The sequence below is a fragment of the Canis aureus genome, chromosome 3 (genome assembly GCF_053574225.1).
Source record: "Canis aureus isolate CA01 chromosome 3, VMU_Caureus_v.1.0, whole genome shotgun sequence".
Lineage (NCBI taxonomy): Eukaryota > Metazoa > Chordata > Mammalia > Carnivora > Canidae > Canis > Canis aureus.
The window spans coordinates 29,201,968-29,222,751 of NC_135613.1; the positions used below are offsets into that span (position 1 = coordinate 29,201,968).

A 20,784-nucleotide genomic window follows, 5' to 3' on the forward strand; every position below is an offset into this window, starting at 1 on the left:
GTTACCAGCAGCCCCAGCAGTGCGCTCCAACCCGGGCACTGCTGAGTGAGGACGGATGTATCTTTCAGGCTTCTCTGCGGACGCACTTGGAAAGGCCCTCACTGGGTCGGGGCTCTGGTTCCCAGGCAGGGGCAAGCTGTTGGTGCTGAGGCCCTGTTCAAAGCGTGGGACTTGGTGGAGTGGGAGGGAGGATTTCCCAGCTAGCAGCTGATGGTGGCGCTGTTGGCTCACACCAGGCACTGGGCCAGCAGCTCTGCAGCCTCCTGGGCGAGGCCGGGGCCAGCGAGGGAGGGGTGGAGGATAGGGCCGCAGGTTGGGCAGCCAGTCCTCTTCCAGACAGCCGTGCAGGTTTCCTGGACCGAGTCCACTACTGAGTTTTGTTGAGGTCTCTGGCTTTCCTCGGTGGTGGAGAGGACAGTGGCTGGACAGTGGACAGGGGTGGGCCTGGGGGTCAGGGAGGGTCGCAGGGATGGAACAGTTGGGCAGCCCTGGCGAGGGAGCCAGCATCTCTGGCCTTGTCCATCCCCCAACCTCCTGGCTTCTCTGGAGACTTGCAGTCCTCCTTCTGCTGGCTTCCTGGCACCCTGGGGACATGCTCTCTGTAGCTGGGAAGGGGGTGTGCAGCCAGCAGCTGATGGGTGGGGAGGGCAGCTGGTCAGGTCAGCCAGCAGCTGTCATTTAACAATTGGCCCAGCCCAGCCCTGGATGGTCTGACCTCCATACCCCATTCCTGAGACAGTAACTGCAGTTGTCAGAAAGGCTGTTGTTGGGCTATACTGTCTCCTGCCAGGACCTTCCTGGAGCCCTAGGGGGCCCCTCAGTCTTCCCTAGAAACAAGACTTGATGCTCTGCTGGCTGCATGCCTGACATCCTTCCAGGCTTCTGACCCATGCTGGGACTGTTTTGTAAGTTGATAGGAATTCAACAAATAGGAATGGAAGCCCTCCCGTGGCCAGTACCATGTTGGCACTTAGCTCTCTGTGGAGAGGCTGAGTGATTAACTGCTCACTAGGAGCTGAGAGATGGGGCTTGGGCCTGAACACTGATACAGGCTAGTAACCTTGGACCAATGGCTTTTTCTCTCTAGGCTTTGGTATGGTCATCTGGGCAATGGGAGACTTGAACAAGTTTCAGTTCCTTTCTGCCCGCGGTTTCTGTTCCCCTTGTTAAGTTCCCTAATTTTACTAGTTACCTGGGCCTCCTGCCTAACATTTTCTGTAATGTTTCCTGGTCATCTGGCCTAAGAGTCCATCCCTATCCTTGGGACCTCATCTTCCCCCTGCTTCATTATTATCATCACTATCATCACCACCATCATCATCGTCATCATTCTCATCACCATAATCATCACCACCATCACCACCACCATCACCATCATCTCTATCATCCCCACCACCACCACCATCATCACCAACACTGTCATCACTATCACCCCCATCATCACCATCATCACCATCAAGTTTGCATCACCATTACCATCAGCAGCAGCCGCAGCTGCACATTACCATCTTTATTGCAGCCTCTGGGCTCATTTGGTGATTAATCACTCAGGTTCTGGAATCAGACTTCTTGGGGTCATTTTTGGCTCTGCCATTTACAAACTTGGTGACCTAGGGCAAAACCTGCCTCCCCTCATTCTACCCTCTTGTAAAATGGGGCTAATGCCAGGGATCAGAGGAAGTGGAACAGGTCAAGGGCTTAGTAAAGGACTGTGTAGGTAATAATTCATTTTTCTTATTAAAATAATCCTCAACAACCTTGTAGAAACACAGTGACTCATGGAGGTTGAACACTTGCCCTTACATATAGCGATCACACATTGGGCCCAGAAGTCAGACCGAGTAGCTTCCAAAGGTCTTGTCACTTTGGGGCTTATCACCCTCCTCTCAGGGACTGCTGCTCTGAGTGCATCTTTGCCTGAAGTCTCATGTCTTGAAACATCAGAGATGCTCTGCTGGGAAAGAGGGTGGTTGAGTTTCTCTGGGATGAGCTGGCTCAGTGGAAGTGTGTGGATGACTTGTTCTGGGGCAATGTGGGGGCTGGTGGGAGAGATGGATAAACAGGGGACTGAAATTTCCTTGTCAGACCCTCTTCCACCCTGTTCTCATTTGCCTACTGGAGATGGGACAGGTTGGGGCGGGGGGGAGCAGAATGTATTCTATTTCTGGCCACTATCAATTTTCCTGTTGGTTCCATTTCTGAAGGAAGCAGAGGGGGCCATCAGTAGCAACAGATCCCTGGAACTCAAGATTTGATGAAGATCTTTTTTTTGGGGGGGGGGTCAGGGCCTTTTTGATAATAATGAGAGCAATGGTAGCCAGCCCTCAAGGTGAACTCCTGACATTTATGCCCATGTGTGGTCCCCAGTCACACTGCATAGAGTCAGCCCCTGTAGACTGTAGCATACTGCAGATGTGATGGAGTGTGACTTTTGAGGTTGGTCACAGAAGTTATCTGGCTTCTGTCTCACTGTTTCAGGGATCACTCACTCTGGGAAAAGCCAGTTGCCATGCTGTGAGGACACATATGCAATCCTATACTCAAGTGGATCCAGATGATATAAAACTAGGTCTCCTGTGAGAGGCCAGTAGAATGGAGACCTCCTGCTAACAGACATGTGAGTGAGCTGTCTGGGGAAAAGGTCCTCAGCCCCTCCCCAGGCAAGCCTTCGGATGATGCAGCCCAGGTTGACAGCCTGGTTGTGGTCTTGAGAAAGATTCCGAGCCAGGACAATCAATCTAAGCCACTCCTAGAAACCTGACCCACAGAAACTGTGAGATGATAAATGTTAATAGCCATTAAATTTAGGATAATTTGTTATGCAGTTTTAGATAACTAAGAAATGTGGACTCCCCCCTCAGAAATACACTTAATGTTCATTTTAAAAAACATTTCCAGGGGATCCCTGAGTAGCTTAGCGGTTTAGCACCTGCCTTTGGCCCAGGGTGTGATCCTGGGGTCCCGGGATCAAGTCCCACGTCAGGCTCCCTGCATGGAGCCTGCTTCTCCCTCTGCCTGTGTCTCTGCCTCTCTCTCTCTCTCTCTCTGTGTGTGTCTCTCATGAATAAATAAATAAAATCTTAAAAAAAAATAAAAATAAAAAACATTTCCAGGACATTCAAGGAGCCTCTGATATCCAGAAAAATTAGATTAAATTGGTCTGCTCTGTTTGCAACCTCTCCAGGCATGGAAGCAGACATGGAGTCCTGGGGCTTCCTCACAGTGTGGCAGCAGGGTTCAGACAGTGGGTTCCCAGAAGGATCAGGCATGGTACCTGAACATCTCAGTTATTCGGGAAGCTCATGAAATGCATGGCTGAAATGAAATGAGGTGCCTAATGGTTTAAATATTACTGGAATAGCTCCAGCTGGTAGTTGCTGTTTGGGCTGAAGCAGAGTTTATAAACCTTTTCATCTCTTGAACAAAACATTACGAACTTGAAGAATCTCAAGTCACATTCCTTATCAGCAAAGTGGAAGCAGTCTCATGGTCATCATTGCCAACTGTCTCTCAGCCATTACCACCACCACCACCACCATCATCATCATCATCATCATCATCATCATCATCACCATCACTATACTTTTGACATCACTGTCACCACTATCACCACCACCCACCACTGTCACCACATCACCATTACCCCAGGCATCACCAAAATCATCACCCACCATCACCACCTCCCCAGCCATTGCCACCCAACACAGCCCTGCCACCTTGACCATGCCACATCACTACTACCACCACCACCACCACCACCACCCTCTAGCAGATAGGATTCTCTGAGCTTCAAATGGCATAAAAGCCCTTTGTGACCAGCAGAAGATGATATTATCTGGTAATGATTTTTTTTATGATAAAGGGAACCCCACTTGGGAAATGAACCCTTTCCACAGAGACAAATAGAGGTGACTTCTCACAGTGCAAAATAATTTTCAAATGGATTTCTTTCAGCAAACAGCCTGACCTGTGCATTCCCACTGCATTTCTCTTACCCTAAGGTTTACTTTCCAGTACTCTGGAGAAGTGAGCCACACCTCCAGCCTCTGACAAGTGCTGAGCAGACCCCCCTCCTCCTCCACCTTCCATGGCTGTGCCATGCTTGTTGAGCTTTATGCCTGCTGGACCTTTGCACTTAAGCTCCCTGAAGAGGATGGATTAGAGAGAGGGAGGTGGCTGAGTGCTGGGAAGCCCCACTCCTGGGAAGAAAATGGAGACCCACCTATGAACAGGTCAAGAAGGACATCTTTGCCTGGAAGGATGAGGTGATTTCTTTATTTTCCTGCCAGGGAACATGGTGCCTATCTGCAGCTTTTATTTAATACCATTTTAACAGTTGAACGGGCTTTGCAGTGTTCATTTCAAGCAGCTGAACATTGTAGAGTTTTCTGTTCTTGTAAACACAGGAGTGTTTTCTCTAAAGCTGCTAAAAGAGCAGGCACTGCTCGCTGGAGAGGTGTTGGGTGTGCCCTGCACTGTAGAGTTCCAGCCCTGCTCTTGGCAGCTATCCTGGCTAACTTGTTCTTTGGGATTCTTGACCCATGCTTATTGCTCTGCCCCAAGCTTTGTAGAGTTCTGGCTTTCTACTGTCCCCTCTGAAGGAGCGCTGGTCTACCATGGCCAGGCAGCATCACATCTGTTGTTTAGCTTGTCTGGCACCTACACCCCTTCCTCCATTTATTTTTTCTTTTAGTGGAGAGAATGCCTTTCTCCACTCTGTGTATGTGGGTCGTATGGACTGAACACCCCCTCTCTGCTTCACGACCTTGTTCTAGGTGTAAGGATGGCACCCAAATCCAACCAGTTGGAGTTTTACTCTTGGTTTTGGGATCTTCAGAATAACTGGATGCATGTTGACTCAAGGAGCTTCAATCCTGCTAGAATAGTTTGCAAAGAGAGAATCTCTTTATTCGATCTTGAACCTGGTCGAATGTATGCTTATATTGTCAGGGGCTGTTTCCAGGAGTGAGCCTGCCTGGGAGTGATGCCAGTGGGAAGGGCAGAAGTGAACAATACAGAGGGAAACTGAGTTCCAATGACATCGTCCCAGTGCCAGGCATCAGCTGTCTCAGACACATTCTGGAATTGTCAGTTACACCAGCCAAAAATGTCCCCTGAGACAGTTGAGCAAGTTTGAGTTGTGTTTCTATCCAACTGAGAAGGTCTTTAATTCAGCCAGGATCCCTCGTCTGAAGAAAATCACTGTCATTTGGAGGGAAGAGCCTCTAGGCATTGAGGGAACTATCCTTTGTGTTCCAAAGGATGTCAGAATAGCTTCTGTCATGGACCATAGCCCTGGTATTTTCCTTCCCTCCGTTCTCTGGCCATTCTCTAGGCAGGGCTACAGAGGAGAGTGGCAGGGACCAAGTGTAGACAGCGAGGCCTGGTTCAGGGATGCAGATCCTATGGCACCCGCAGTTGAGGCTAGGGAAGCAGGGAAGACCACTTATTTGCTTCTGAATTTAACTTCTGATCTGGTTTGTGAATCTGACACCGAAAGAACATGTACCTCAAGGACTCAAAGATTTCTTTGTTAGAGCTACAAATTTGCTATTGATAATTTGCTATTGAAATGTTTGTAGGGAACCCAAAGGAAGGAACCCTAAGTAGAGAAACAGGAATTAAGTGATCTAAATCCACATCTGCCTTTTCTTTCTCATAACCCTAAATCCATTATCATCCCCTGATGAACTCAACCCCTCAATTACTAAGCAGCACACTAGTGTGGGAATATCCCAGAGATGTGTAAGGTCTGCTCACAGAGAATGAATTTTACACCAGGAGTGTTTCAGAAAAGGGTTTATTATAGAGTATTAAATGGCTTCTTAAACTGCTGGGGGCAGGGGTGTGGGGGGCTGAAGAAACAAGCTCTGGTGTGAGCTCTGAGGCAAGATCAGGAATTTGCTTCTATTAAATGGGGCCCCTTGCCAGTACCAAGAGGTCCCTGCTCTGAGCTGTACTAGCGCAGTGCATGCAGCATGTCCCCCACCCTTCCCCAGAGTTCAGGTCCATGTTCCCACTTTGTAGGAGAGCATCCCACTGATGATAGAGCCCACACCTGGGTCGTGGGCTACAGGGGATTCTGGGAGATGTAGTTTTGTCCCCCAGCCTCTGTGGAACTAGACAGTTCCTAGGAAGCTGAAGCAGACACCTGCAGGCAGGACCCAGGCCTCTCAAATCTACCCTTTCCAGTTAAGATCCCCTGACCCTACTCCTTCCCCCAAAACAACTCCGGAACAAATAACATGAACAACCAGCTGCTCCTGTGTAGTGCCGTGCAAATGGCATCATAAAAATTCAACTGTCCCCATCCTGCCCTGAAAGGAAGACCCAAATCCCACCAAATTCTAAAAATAGCTACCTACCACATTCGCAGTTTAAAGCAGTAGGGCAAAGAGAGGCAAAAAGTAAACCCAAGACACTCTCCTCATTTATGCAACTGGCCCAGCAGCTATCTAGTTGGTGTTTGTAACTTTTTCTTCTCCTCTTACTCTTTGTTCTTTTATCATCAATGAACACCTCACTGAGGGTAGGCTCCTCACCTGGAGGTGGACTTATCTCTCTACCCCTGCTGGCTCTGAGCTCTTGGTGGTCCCACCACTATGGGGTTACTGTAGACTTGATCATCTCTATCACAAGACCCTGCAGTAACAGGATGCATCCCCCTAGATTGTGTTGGATTTAGAACACCCCTTCCATTCCTATCGATGTGAACAGCCCTACTTCCTCTTGAGTTTCTGCATCAGTTACCTTGGACAACATTCTCTCTGTTGATTCAGTGGCACGATTATCCCCAATCAGCCAAGTGGTCCTTTCTCTTCATTGGATGCATTGCTGCGTCCTCCCTTTATGTCTTCCCTCAAGCACCAAGCCCTCTGAACTGGCTGAGCCTGGGGTTTGGCAGGTGGGAAGCAAAGAGTCATTGGTGTATATACCCATTGCTTCCCTGACTTGAGTGTTCTACCGGGAAAGAGTGTTGCAGGGTATTTGCAGGTCCAGAGTACACACTGCATCCCACAAGATGGTACTTACCCTGAAATGTCATTGGCTTCCATCTGGCACCATAACTGAGTCTATGAGGTCTTCTACTCACTCCATTATTCTGGAATGCCAACTACTTCTGGGTGTTGGATGTAGGGTAAGATCAGTGAATTCCATGTGCCATACCATTGCCTCTTTTTTGTCTGTGAAGTGAGTTCCTTGGCCAGGAGCAGCACAATGTGAGGTGGCATGCAAGGCAGTTGGCAGTTCCAAAGATTGGCAGAAGCATGATGGGTGGCTGGGTGGGGGGAACAAATCGATATTCCACATAGAGGTCTGTTCCAGGGAGGCTAACTGGCTTTCCCATCTCTGATGGAAAGAGCCTGGTTCCCGAGGGTATGTGCTCCTGTGGGGGCTCAGTTGGTATCGCTGCCACATTTGGGAGGGTGGTGGTAGAGCTGCCCTGGGAGGGACAGCAGGCCAGAATCTCCACCCTTGCCTCCATGGTTCTGTGTGCATGAGCCCACCGAACATGCATGGGGGCAGCTGGGGACAGAGGTTCACTGGCATCCTCAGAATGGGTCAACTTGTCTACCTGATTCCTGAGAGCCTCCTCTGCAGTGGGGACCAGATGTCCTACTACCTAGGGTTCATTCTGAGAGGCCCAGTCCCCCAAACTCCCCCAACACTGTTCTTTACAAGCTATGACCACCAGACCAAGCCTTTAGACATTCCCCCATTCACTGGGCATTTGTGCTCTCATTTCTCCTTCTAGGACCCAGTGGAAAATCAACTGTGCCACTGGGGTTCTGCTCACTGGAAGATTACTCCTTTTACCCCTCTTCAGGGCCTTTCCAGGGAGGAGCTGTGGTAAAGTCTGTTTTCAGCTGGTGCAAGCATTTTGTGCAGAGCTTACAAACTAGGCTTGAGCTTCTTTTTCCTTAGTTGGCTGGTCACAGGGAGACCCTTGGATGGTCGGGTGGGTGGGGGAAGAGGTACTGTGCCATTGGAGTAGATATGCTGGAGTTGCCTCCTCATGCAATTTCTTGGGTTCTCAGGACCTGCTTGCCCTGGTCTCTTGTATATACCTTAGGTGGGGCTGCTGCTTGGCATGGCCCAGGTGGTGGCCTGGTAGATGGGATTCCATCCAGTGATACTGGGTCCCTTGGCGCTCTGTAGGGATCCAGGCATGACTAGAAGTACAGTCTCTGTTAAGTCTAATAGCAACTGCTGAACTGTGTCTCTAAAGGAAATTGTTGTTTGCTGAAGAGGTGGTGATTTTGCTCCAAAACCCAAGGGACAGACACTGATTCTTGATACAGTCTCCCCAACCACTGCAGACACTTTAAGCCCTGCTGGATCTCAAGGTTCTTAAGTGTCAGGAGGCAATGCTGCTTGTGCTGTAGCCTAGACCGGCCAGCGAGCCTCCCCCTGCTGTGGGCCCCACTTGGCGGAGGCAGAATGATGGGTGCCTTGCTCAAGGTGCGGGAGGCCTGTACCTTGTTTTAGTAAGGAGTTGTAGGGTATAGAAATCTCCCTTTCCCCCTCATAATTGGAAGAGATATCTGAACCTACTGCAGGTCAGTTTCCTGAATTTTTAAGAGGTTTGTCTCCTACTCTGTGGCACACTTGGGTCTTAGCAAGGTTTCAGACGTTTGCCTGAGATTTCTCGCTCTAAGACCTTGTCACTACGGAGGGAGTCATCAACGCAGTGGACCAGCATGTTGTCCTCCGGGGTGCTGGGGTGATGAAGGCCCCTGTAGATGGAATTAGGACTCTGAGAAGAGAGCTAATGTAGCTCCAGGTATGACAATGGAATTGTATGGCTGCTTTTGTCAGGATTAAGCAAAGTGTATCTAAATGTGACAGAGAAAACCTCTGCTCCTCCTCTCACCTTCTACCCTCTTTCTCTCAAAATAAAAAATCTTAAAAAAAAATAAATGTGACAGAGAAAAAGAAGCACCTGCCAGATCCAGAGCCAAGTATCAGGTGTTCCATCAAGGGGACATTATCTGGGCAGCGATTGGAGTTATCACATGAACAAGTTCATGATGATCCCTGGTCACTGTCCAAGACCCATCGGTCTTCTATGTGAGTCCATCAGGTGGGCTTCAGGGGGAGGTAAGAAGACTCTTCTAAGTCTCTGAGGGTGGCATGGGACCTGAATCTCCCCAGGGAGGCAGAGTTGCTCTCATTTGCTATTTTGGAAGGAAATGGTGGTTTCAGAGACCTGTACTTGCTCCTTCCTTCCATAGCAACCCTCACTGCATAGGTCGGGGCCAGTGTAGAATTGTGCCAGTCTCAGCGCTTGTGCTGCCCAGTCTGGGCTTGCACTGCCCAGGAAGTGCAGAAATAACTGGTGTGGTTCATGAGCCCATTGGGTTCACCATGAGGCAACTGAGGTTCAAGTGTCAATGTGCTGACAATCCTGCACTTGGAATGTGGCCACTGTGGATCTCTGTCTCAGGGATTGTCCTTAGGTCAAAGCTAGTGTCTAAGATTCCCCCAAAGGTCTAGGTATTCTCTCCCATGTGGGCAACACATTGGCCAGTGGCCACAGGTCCCTTTGGGGAAGGCTAAGACGCTGGACAGAAGACACCTGTGGGGTTGCAGGAGGTAAACATGGCTGCTATTATTCCCTGTATGCACACTCCTTTGCAGTGTGACTTTGTGGCAACTTCCATCAAAAGGTGAAGACTATTTCCCTTTAAGGCCTTGTGACCTTTCTTTGATCAACTGGATGTAGTGTAAATGACAATGTGCCAGTTCTGAGCCAAGGCCTTCAGAAGCCTTAGTTGCTTCTATTCTTTCCCTGGCAACTCCACCTCCTCCTTAGGAACCAGCCGCGCCAGCCTACTGGGGGATCAGAGGTCATAGGGAGAAGAGACAGGATGCGCTGGCCAGGATGAGCTGAGCCTGGCTTAGAAAGCAGAATTTCCCAGCTGACTTCAAGACTCATGAGTGATAATCATGTTTTAAGCCACTCAGTTTTGGAGCGGTTTGTTATACAGCAATGCCTAGCAGATATAGGTGCTGACCCCCAGGGGAACCTGGCCTCCTCTATCAAAGGGCTCGGGGCTGTGGGAGGGTAACTGCTACAGTGCCTCAGGCACTGTTCCCTGGCCTGGAGGGCTGAAGGGCTGATTAGGCAGGACTATAGCAGGCTGCCACCTACTTTGGCCTCAAGGGTTCCAGGAGCAATTGATTGTTCTCAGAAGCCTTAGGAGTTAAGCTATTTTGATAAGCATTTTGGTTGTGTGGCCATTTGGGGGTCACCATGCCTTCTGGATTCTGCGGGGTCAGTGCTACTGGTCCGAGATCCCAGGGCAATTGGGTCACTATGTATACCATGGCCCTCTCTCCCCATCGGGCTCCATCCTCGGATATCCACACATCTATTGCTCCCTGTAGCCATAGTCAGATTAGATAACCAATCCAGATCTCATTCCAGGTGCTGGTTCCTGTGAGGCTCAGGTTTCAGTGGAAGAGAAAAGATCTCTTCTACTCACTTTAACTGTAAGGGGATTCACTGTCGGGGATTAAAAGGCTTAAGGAATCACTGGGAGGACTGAAATAAGAGACTTAAGGCTGAATTTCCAGGAAAGACTTTTAAAACCTCACCATGGAATGCACCGGCCAGGGAGCTGGTGCCAGGAGATCAGGAAGCTGTCCAGGAGCTGGAAGAGGCTGCCCACCCACCCAGCTCAATTCAACCCTAAGTCCTGCGCAACAAATGCATTTGTCTGGTGCAATCTATATCTCACCCTGCCCTCAAGCTGCAAAGGATTCTGGGAAATGTAGTTCTTAGCTTTCCAGCTTCCACAGTCCTGGTAGGTGTTCTCCAAGACTGAATAGATGGAGATGCGCATGCCCAGTAATCCTTGGACATTGCACTTAGAAAAGGGCAGCATGGACTACATGCCATGTTGCTCTGATCTCCCACCCTGTTGGAGCAAGGGAAGTTGGCCCTGGAAACTCAGGACAGATGTGAGACTCGGGGTTAGGGCCAGACTGGTGTTAGCATCTTAGCTGCTGCTCATTCTTTATCACTGGAGCTTCTGTGATCTGTCAAGATTGCTGTAAACTCATGGGATAGGGATTTTGTGACTTGTATCATGTCAAGTGTGTCTTTGACTCTTTTTATGCAAGAGGTGCCCATAGCTTGGTTTCCAAAGCTCATCTATCTTCCCTGGAGGTGTGACCTTGGGAAAGTTACTTCTTTTCTGTGTCTAGTTTTTCATCTGTAGAAAGAGCACAATTCTACTACACCCTCTCCAGGACTTTTCCGGGGATTAAAGTAGATAATATTTATTAAGCCCCCAGCACTTTGGTTGGTAGAGAGTTTGCATTTAGCAAATTTTGGTTTTTGTTTATTATAATTATTGATATTGTTAATGTATCTGTCCTAAAAAATACTGGTCTATATCAATACATTACTTAAAATTCTCATACAAATACATGAGAACATGTTAAACTCTAATCAAATTTATTAATGAATGAATTAATGAACTAGCAGGAAGTTAAAAGTAGCTGATTTGAAGAATGAGTCAGGAGCAAGTCAGTAGGAAAAGGCAAGCTGAAATGAGCTGAAATGAGCTTGCTAAGTTAGATTCAAAACCACTTAATGGCCTACAGAACAATAAAAGTATAACTTTTGGGGCCATCTTCTCCACTGGAATATAACCATTACTCCTTGCCAGTTTCTACAGGTTAAAACCCCTAACAGGGCTGCAGAATGTCTGGGCTCCTAGCCACTGTGCATTGTTAGGGAACAAAACTATGCTCCCCAGAGAATCTGATGCTCTGGGTGACTTAGGAAATCCTCTTGCAGGATATGAACAAACCAAGCGGTCATTGTATTTCCTTTCCCCAAGTTTAGGATACATCTTAATTATTAATGTGAGTATATGAAGTTCCTATCCTTCATAAGGATACAGAGGAAAAAAAAAAACCCTATAAGATGACTGGGTGATTTTGCTGTCTTCAAGAGGAGCCCATGCCTTGACACTTCTGGGTTTGCACTCACCTGGAAGAGATGTGTCTGTGTGGGTGGGCATCCTGGGATCCCGGTGGAGGTCACCCCTTGGCAGAGTGATACCGTTTGGTTCTGATGAAACCCTAGTTTTTTAAAAATAAAAAATAAATGTGACAGAGAAAAAAAATTAAATTTAAATAACATATAGTGAATTATTAGTTTCAGAGGTAGAGTTTAGTTATTCATCAGTTACATATAACACCCAGCTCTCATTACATCAAGTGCCCTCCTTAATGCCTATCACGCAGTTACCCATTTCCCCATCCTCCTCCCTTCTAGCAACCCTGTTTGTTTCCTATAGTTAAGAGTCTCTTATGGTTTGTCTCCCTCTTTGATTTTATCGTTTTATTTTTCCCTCCCTTCTCCTATGATCCTCTTTTGTTTCTTAACTTCCACATATAAGTGAAAAACAAATAATTGTCTTTCTCTGATTGACTTGTTTCGCTTAGCATAATGCCCTCTAGTTCCATCCATGTCATTGCAAATGGTAAGATTTCATTTTCTGATGGCTAATATTCCCTTCTATATATGCACCATGTCTTTTTTATCCATTCATCTGTGTGATGGAAATCTGGGCTCTATCCATAGTTAGGCTATTGTGGACATTGATGCTATAAATATTGGGGTGCAGGTGCCCCTTCAGATCACTACATTTATATCCTTTGGGTAAATGCCTAGTAATGTAATTGCTGGGTCTTAGGGTAGCCCTATTTTTAACTTTTTGAGGAAACTCCATGCTGTTTTCTAGAGTGGCTGTACCAGCTTGCATTCCCACCAACAGTTTAAGAGGGTTCCCCTTTCTCCACGTAGATAATATTCTACATGGAGAATATTATTCTCCGTGAATAATATTCATCCTCACCAACAGTTGTTGTTTCCTGACTTGTTAATTTTAGCCATTCTGACTGGTGTGAAGTGGTATCTCATTGTGTTTTTTTTTTTTTTAAAGATTTTATTTATTTATTCATGATAGTCACACACAGAGAGAGAGAGAGAGAGGCAGAGACATAGGCAGAGGGAGAAGCAGGCTCAATGCAGGGAGCCCGATGTGGGATTCGATCCCGGGTCTCCAGGATCGTGCCCTGGGCCAAAGGCAGGCGCCAAACCGCTGCGCCACCCAGGGATCCCCTCATTGTGGTTTTGATGTGTATTTGGCTGATGCTGTGTGATGTTGAGCATTTTTTCTTATGTCTCTTGAAGCCCTAGTTTTGATGGATCAGGGAAGCAAGGATGTCAGAATTGCTGGTTCTGGCCACTCTGCTGATGAAAGAAAGTCTGGCAGATGATGGAGGTAGGTTCAAGTTTCTTCTTCTCTGGTCAATTTTCCAACCCAGCTGAGCCTGTTCATGGCACCCTAAGGCCACTTGAATGTGCTTTGGAGAATTTGAATATGTTTATTATACATATACGTACAACACAGTGCCAAACACACGGTGTAAAAAGTTGGGGAGTGGGAGCTATTAGGACAACATATTGGTTAAGAAGCCTGGACCCCTGCCTTTGGCTTTGGCCCAGCCCCCAGCCCCCACCCCTCTCCTGCAAAGTCCCAAGGGTACCACTTGAAGGGGGCAAAGGGAAGCAGGGGAAACTTTTATTAGCATCTGCAGCTCTGGTGTGGCTGCTGCAGGTCTCTGGCCAGCTGGGCTGACAGTGCAGACAGCTCCATCTTCTATCTGACCCCTCAAACCTGAGTCCCAGGCTTTGCCACTTGGGTAGGATGGAAAGTCCATCTGCCACTGTCAGGGGCGGGGGAAGCTGGGGTTCATACTTAGAGGGATACTGATACCCATTTACACCCAGAAATAGAAGGCAGTGGGTAAAGGAGGCTCTGCAGGTATCCACACTTCTGACCTTCCAGGTCTGCTCTCCTCATCCTGAGGGTGAAGGGGTGGAGAACCTGGCCCAAGGTTCATCCATTTCTGACTTTCTGCACAGTTTTTGCTTTTTTAAAATTTTGTATATTTTTTTATTGGAGTTCAATTTGTCAACATATAGCATATCACCCAGTGCTCATCCCATCAAGTGCCCCCCTCAGTGCCTGTCACCCAGTCACCCCATCCTCCCGCCCACCTCCCCTTCCACTACCCCTGTTCGTTTCCCAGAGTTAGGAGTCTCTCATGTTCTGTTATCCTCACTGATATTTCCCACTCATTTTCTCTCCTTTCCCCTTTATTCCCTTTCACTATTTTTTATATTCCCTGAATGAATGAGACCATATAATGTTTGTCCTTCTCTGATTGACTTACTTCACTCAGAATAATACCCTCCAGTTCTATCCACGTTGAAGCAAGTGGTGGGTATTTGTCATTTCTAATGACATTGTATTGTATACATATTCCATTGTAATGAGTAATATTTCATTGTATACAGAGACCACATCTTCTTTATCCATTCATCTTTTTATGGACACCAGGGCACCTTCTACAGTTCGGCTATTGTGGACATTGCTGCTATAAACATTGGGGTGCAGGTGCTCCGGCGTTTCACTGCATCTGTCATAGGGCAGCTCTATTTTTAACTCTTTGAGGAACCTCCACACAGTTTTCCAGAGTGGCTGCACCAGTTCACATTCCCACCAACAGGGCAGGAGGGCTCCCCTTTCTCCACACCCTCTCCAACATTTGTTGTTTCCTGTCTTGTTAATTTTCCCCATTCTCACTGGTGTGAGGTGATATCTCATTGTGGTTTTGATTTGTATTTCCCTGATGGCAGGTGATGCGGAGCATTTTCTCACGTGCTTGTTGGCCATGTGTATGTCTTCCTCTGTGAGATTTCTGTTCATGTCTTTTGACCATTTCATGATTGGATTGTTTGTTTCTTTGCTGTTGAGTTCGATAAGTTCTTTATAGATCTTGGATACCAGCCCTTTATCTGATATGTCATTTGCAAATATCTTCTCCCATTCTGTAGGTTGTCTTTTAGTTTTGTTGACTGTTTCTTTTGCTGTGCAGAAGCTTTTTATCTTGATGAAGTCCCAATAATTCACTTTTGCCTTTGTTTCCCTTGCCTTCATAAATGTATCTTGCAAGAAGTTGCTGTGGTCAAGTTCAAAAAGGGTGTTGCCTGTGTTCTCCTCTAAGATTTTGATGGATTCTTGTCTCACATTTAGATCTTTCATCCATTTTGAGTTTATCTTTGTGTATGGTGTAAGAGAATGGTCTAGTTTCATTCTTCTGCATGTGGATGTCCAATTTTCCCAGCACCATTTACTGAAGAGACTCTCTTTTTTTCCAGTGGATAGTCTTTCCTGCTTTGTCGCATATTAGTTGACCATAGAGTTGAAGGCCCATTTTTGGATTCTCTATTCTGTTCCATTGATCTATGTGTCTGTTTTTGTGCCAGTGCCACACTGTCTTGATGATCACAGCTTGGTAGTACAACCTTAAATCTGGCATTGTGATGTCCCCAGCTCTGGTTTTCTTTTTTAGTATTCCTCTGGCTATTTGGGGTCTTTTCTAATTCCAGTCATGATGAATAATCTTCTTAATGTACTGTTGGATCCTATTGGCTAGTATCTTGTTGAGAATTTTTGCATCTGTGTTCATCAGGGAAATTGGTCTATAATTCTTTTTGGTGGAGTCTTTGGTTTTGGAATTAAGGTGATGCTGGCCTCATAGAATGAATTTGGAAGTATTCCATCTCTTTCTATCTTTCGGAACAGCTTTAGTAGAATAGGTATTGTTTCTTCTTTAAGCGTTTGATAGAATTCCCCTGGGAAGCCATCTGGCCCTGGACTTTTGTGTCTTGGGAGGTTTTTGATGACTGCTTCAATTTCCTCCCTCGTTGTTGGCCTGTTCAGGCTTTCTATTTCTTCCTGTTCCAGTTTTGGTAGTTTGTGGTTTTCCAGAAATGCGTCCATTTCTTCTAGGTTGCCTAATTTATTGGCGTATAGCTGCTCATAATACGTTTTGAAAATCGTTTGTATTTACTTGGTATTGGTTGTGATCACTTCTTTTTCATTCATGATTTTATTAATTTGAGTCTTTTCTCTTTAATAAGGCTGGCTAATGGTTTATCTTATTAATTCTTCCAAAGAACCAACTCTTGGTTTTGTTGATCTTTTCTACAGTTCTTTTGGCCTCTATTTCGTTGAGTTCTGCTTGAATCTTTATTATATCTCTTCTTCTGCTTGGTGTAGGTTTTATTTGCTGTTCTTTCTCCAGTTCCTTTAGGTGCGAGGTTAGCTTGTGTATGTGAGTTTTTTTTCCAATTTTTTGAGGGATGCTTGTATTGCAATGTATTTCCCTCTTAGGACTGCTTTTGCTGTGTTCCAAAGATTTTGAAAGGTTGTATCTTCATTTTCTTAGTTTCCAAGAATCTTTTTAATTCTTCTCTAATTTCCTGGTTGACCCATTCATCTTTTAGCAGGATGCTCTTTAACCTCTACGTGTTTGGGTTTCTTCCAAATTTCTTGTTGTGATTGAGTTCTAGTTTCAAAGCATTGTGGTCTGAAAATATGCAGGGGACAATCCCAATTTTTGCTATCAGTTGAGACATGATTTGTGACCCAGTATGTGGTCTATTCTGGAGAAAGTTCCATGTGAACTTGAGAAGAATGTGTATTCAGTTGGGTTTGGATGTAAAGTTCTGTAAATATCTGTGAAATCCATCTGGTCCAGTGTATCATTTAAAGCTCTTGTTTCTTGGCGATGTGCTTAGATCTGTTATTTGCAGAAAGTGAGGTGTTGAAGTCTCCTACTATTAGTGTATTATTATCTAAGTATCTCTTTACTTTGGTTATTAATTGATTGATATAGTTGGCAGCTCCCACATTAGGGGCATAAATATTCATGATTGTTAGGTCTTCTTGTTGGATAGACCCTTTAAGTATGATATAGTGTCCCTCTTCATCTCTTATTACAGTCTTTGGGATGAACTTTAATTTATCTGATATGAGGACTGCTACCCCAGCTTTCTTTTGAGGACCATTTGAATGGTAAATGGTCTTCCAACCTTTCATTTTCAGGCTGGAGGTGTCCTTCTGTCTAAAATAAGTCTCTTGTAGACAGCAAATAGATAGGTTTTGCTTTTTTATCCAGTCCAAAACTCTGCATCTTTTAATAGGACCATTTATCCCATTCACATTCAGAGTAACTATTGAAAGATATGAATTTAGTGTCATCGTAATACCTATTCAGTCCCAGTTTTTGTGGATTATTTCTTTGGGCTTCCTCTTTCTTTTACAGGGCCCCCCTTAATATTCCTTGCAGAGCTGGTTTAGTGGTCACATATTCTTTCAGTTTCTGCCTATCTTGGAAGCTCTTTATCTCTCCTTCTATTCTGAATGAGAGCCTTGCTGGATATAGTATTCTTGGCTGCATGTTCTTCTCATTTAGTACCCTAAGTATATCCTGCCAGCCCTTTCTAGCCTGCCAGGTCTCTGTGGATAGGTCTGCTGTTAATCTAATATTTCTCCCCATATAAGTTAGGGATCTCTTGTCTCTTGCTGCTTTAAGGATTTTCTCTTTATCTTTGGAATTTGCAAGTTTCACTATTAAATGTCGAGGTGTTGAATGGTTTTTATTGATTTTTGGGGGGGACCCACTCTATCTCCTGGATTTGAATGCCTGTTTCCCTCCCCAAATTAGGGAAGTTCTCAGCTATGATTTGTTCAAATATGCTTTCTGGCTCTCTGTACCTCTCGGTGCTCTCTGGAACCCCAATTATACGTAGATTTTTTCCTTCTGCGGCTATCATTTATTTCCCTTAACATTTCCTCATGGTCTTTTAATTGTTTTTCTCTTTTTTCCTTAGCTTCCTTCCTTGCCATCAACTTGTCTTCTATGTCACTCACCCTTTCTTCCACCTCCTTAACCCTCATCATTAGAACCTCCAGTTTGGATTCATCTCATTTAATTGATTTTTAATTTTGGCCTGATTTGATCTAAATTCTGCAGTCATGAAGTCTCTTGAATCCTTTATGCTTTTTTTCCAGAGCCACCAGTAGCTTTATAATTATGCTTCTGAATTGGTTTTATAATTATGAATTGGCTGAATTGGCTTTATAATTATGCTTCTGAGTTGGTTTTTTTTAAAGACATCAAATTGTAACTCAAATTCTGTAACTCTGTGGCAGAGAGTACTGTTTCTGATTCTTTCTTTTGTGGTGAATTCTTCCTTTTAGTCATTTTGCTCAGTGCAGAGTGGCTGTATGAGTGGGCTGAGTCAAGAATATCAGCCACCACCTAAGTATATTTCACCCTAGATGATTCTGACGAGGTCAGAGACCAGAAATTGAAAACAAAGATCAGAACGAAATAAAACAAAAGGGCCACTAAAGTGAAAAACAAATTTTAAAACATAATAAAAAATAAAAGGCCAAGAATCCCAAAGAAGAAAAAAAAGAGAAAAAGAAGAGAAAAAAAGCAAAAGGAGGGAAAAAAAGAAAAAGAAAAAAAAAGAAGAGAAAAGGGGGGTACTGGGATGGTGGTGATGATGAAGTTGTAGTGGAGGGAGAATTTAGTCTACCTGAGGGGGTCCTAGAGGGTGATCCTCTTGGTTCTGAGTATATTAAGTTCTGTATGTTAGAAGATGCTCAGTCCCAAATTTATATAAACCAGAAATACTTGTAGAGAGCCCCAACATTGACCACCAAAACATAAATGAGATAAAAGGGGGGCAGAATGGGAATGAAGAGAGAATATAATCTCACAGAAGGAACCAGCATGGTATACCACTTGGTTCTGGGTGCATGCTGGTTATGTTTTGGAAGGTATTAGCTTCCGCCATTGTAGAACAAAATGAAGCAGAGAAAACAAAAAACATGAAACAAAGAAAACATATTTTGTATATTTCCCAAAATTGAGTATGTTGAAGGGAATCTACAAGTGGAAAATATATCTAAGACCTGTAATTGTAGAAATATGAAAGTCAAAAAGGAAGAAACTTAAAAATGAAGAGGTGGTAAAATATTGTAGCTAAGGTGGGAAAAGAGAAAAAAAATTGGAAATTTATAGTCTGATATAAAAACGAGTTGTACCAAAAAAGGAAAAAAAAAAAAAGAAAAGAAAAGAAAAAAGGAGGGTACCCTCTGGTTCTATATACTGTAAATCCCTCGACTTTCCCTGGAGCTTTCCAGTGCTGCTTGGTCAAGAACTTGCTCTTCCCTTGTCCTTCCAGCTGGTCTTCTGGGGGAGGGGCCTGTTGTGCTGATTCTTAGGTGTGTGTACCTGGGGGAGATGCCCCCCCAGGTGCTGGGCTTAGTGGGAGCTGTTGACCCCATGAGGCCTCTGTCCCCTGGCGGTCCCGCCTCTCCCAAGCACAGGGTGAAACAAGGAGGAAAAACCACACTGGCGGCGGCCAGCTCTCCAGCTCTGGAGTCTGCTCCACAGTAACTACCGCAGCTCCCAGTCAGCGGGGGCCTGGATACTCTGGGGCAGTAGGGGCGCTGATCTGCACAGCTTGGGGGCACCAGGCGGCAGGAGCGTCCTTGCTGTCCTGGGCCCTCCTGGCCTCCACCTGTCCCCAGAGAGCACAAAATCCTGGGTTGTGTCCCCTGGCGCCCCGGGATCTGGGGCCTGCACTGCTGGAATCGCCCTTCCGGGCCAGGGCTCCTGAAGGCAGCAGGGTGCAGCCCCCTCCGTCTAGAGCCCCCCCCCCCCCCCCCCCCCCCCCCCCCCCCCCCCCCCCCGTCCACGCTCTAGCCCTTTACCGAGCTCGGCCCCCGGGGTGTGGGGTGCTCTCCCCCGGGGTGCACCAACTGTTAGTGACCCGGGGAGACTGGAGGCTCCACTGCCCCTCCTGCGATTCTGGCCGATTTCCCTGCTGAGCACCTTTCCATCCGCGAAGAATGCAGTGCAGATTTTTTAAAGTTCCCGCTTCCCTGGGGCTGGGCTTTCCTGTCCCGGAGGGTTTCACTGGGGCCTTAGCCTGGCTCCTTGTGGGGCCCCTCCCCCACTTGATTCTTTTTTATTTTTTTCCTCTTTCCTACCTTGTTAGAAGCAAAAACCTTTCTCTCTGTAGCGTTCTGGCTGTTCTCTCTTTAAATCTCAGGTCAGATTCGTAGGTGTTCAGGGTGTTTGAAAGTTATCTAGGAAAAAAAAAGAAAGTTATTTAGGTAAGTTGGGGGGGGGCAGGTGAGTTGAGGACCCTACTCCTCTGCCATCTTGCCTGCCTCCCAATTTTTGCTGTTACCACGTTAACACTGTTAACACTTCGGCCGAGTTATCATTATTATTCTTTAAATGCCCTGGGCTTTTTAGCTAAAGACACTTATTTCATAAGGGAAATGTACATACATCATGAAACACCAGAATTTGCTTTTCAAAAATAGTAGGGTAACTGTAAAAATAAACTTCGTGAATATAAAATGCTGTTTTTATTTGCAGCAAATACTAGCTTTTACCTGAGAGCAGTTTTCGTTGCGGTTTTTCTTTCTTTTTTCTTCCCTCCGTACCACCCCTGCTCTTTCTCTCTCTCCTTTCCCTGTCTCTTGTTAAGGGGAGAGGTCAGCATGGTTAGAGAGAGCTGTTGAGATTTTCTCCCGGTCACTCAAGCTCTCTCTGCATGGGAGTCTAGGGCGGATGTTATTTAGAGCAGCATCTGGGCATGGCTTCCCCACTTCACTCTTTTCTGAGCCTTTCTTGTCTCACTCTGAGGAACCCAGACCCACATGTAGCAAGAGGAGAACACTTCCTAAGTCCCTTGTGTCTCCCTCTCCTCCTCGCCACCTCCTCATACCACTTTGGGACAGCCTGATTTTAACTTGAGTGGGAGCTGCTTGTCTCAATTTGTCCTGGTGAAAGCAAATCAAGTGTATAGTCTTTATT

The 20,784-nt window shown here is 46.0% G+C and overlaps 1 long non-coding RNA gene across 1 annotated transcript; it reads right to left on the bottom strand.

Moving 5' to 3' along the window:
• Positions 1-4,317: 4,317 nt before the first annotated feature.
• On the bottom strand, positions 4,318-20,046 carry LOC144310475 (uncharacterized). Its single transcript, XR_013376195.1, has 3 exons — positions 19,947-20,046; positions 12,008-12,099; positions 4,318-8,738 (listed from the first exon to the last, which is right to left on the bottom strand). It is a non-coding gene; the product is annotated as an uncharacterized LOC144310475 (long non-coding RNA).
• Between the last annotated feature and the right edge of the window lie 738 nt (positions 20,047-20,784).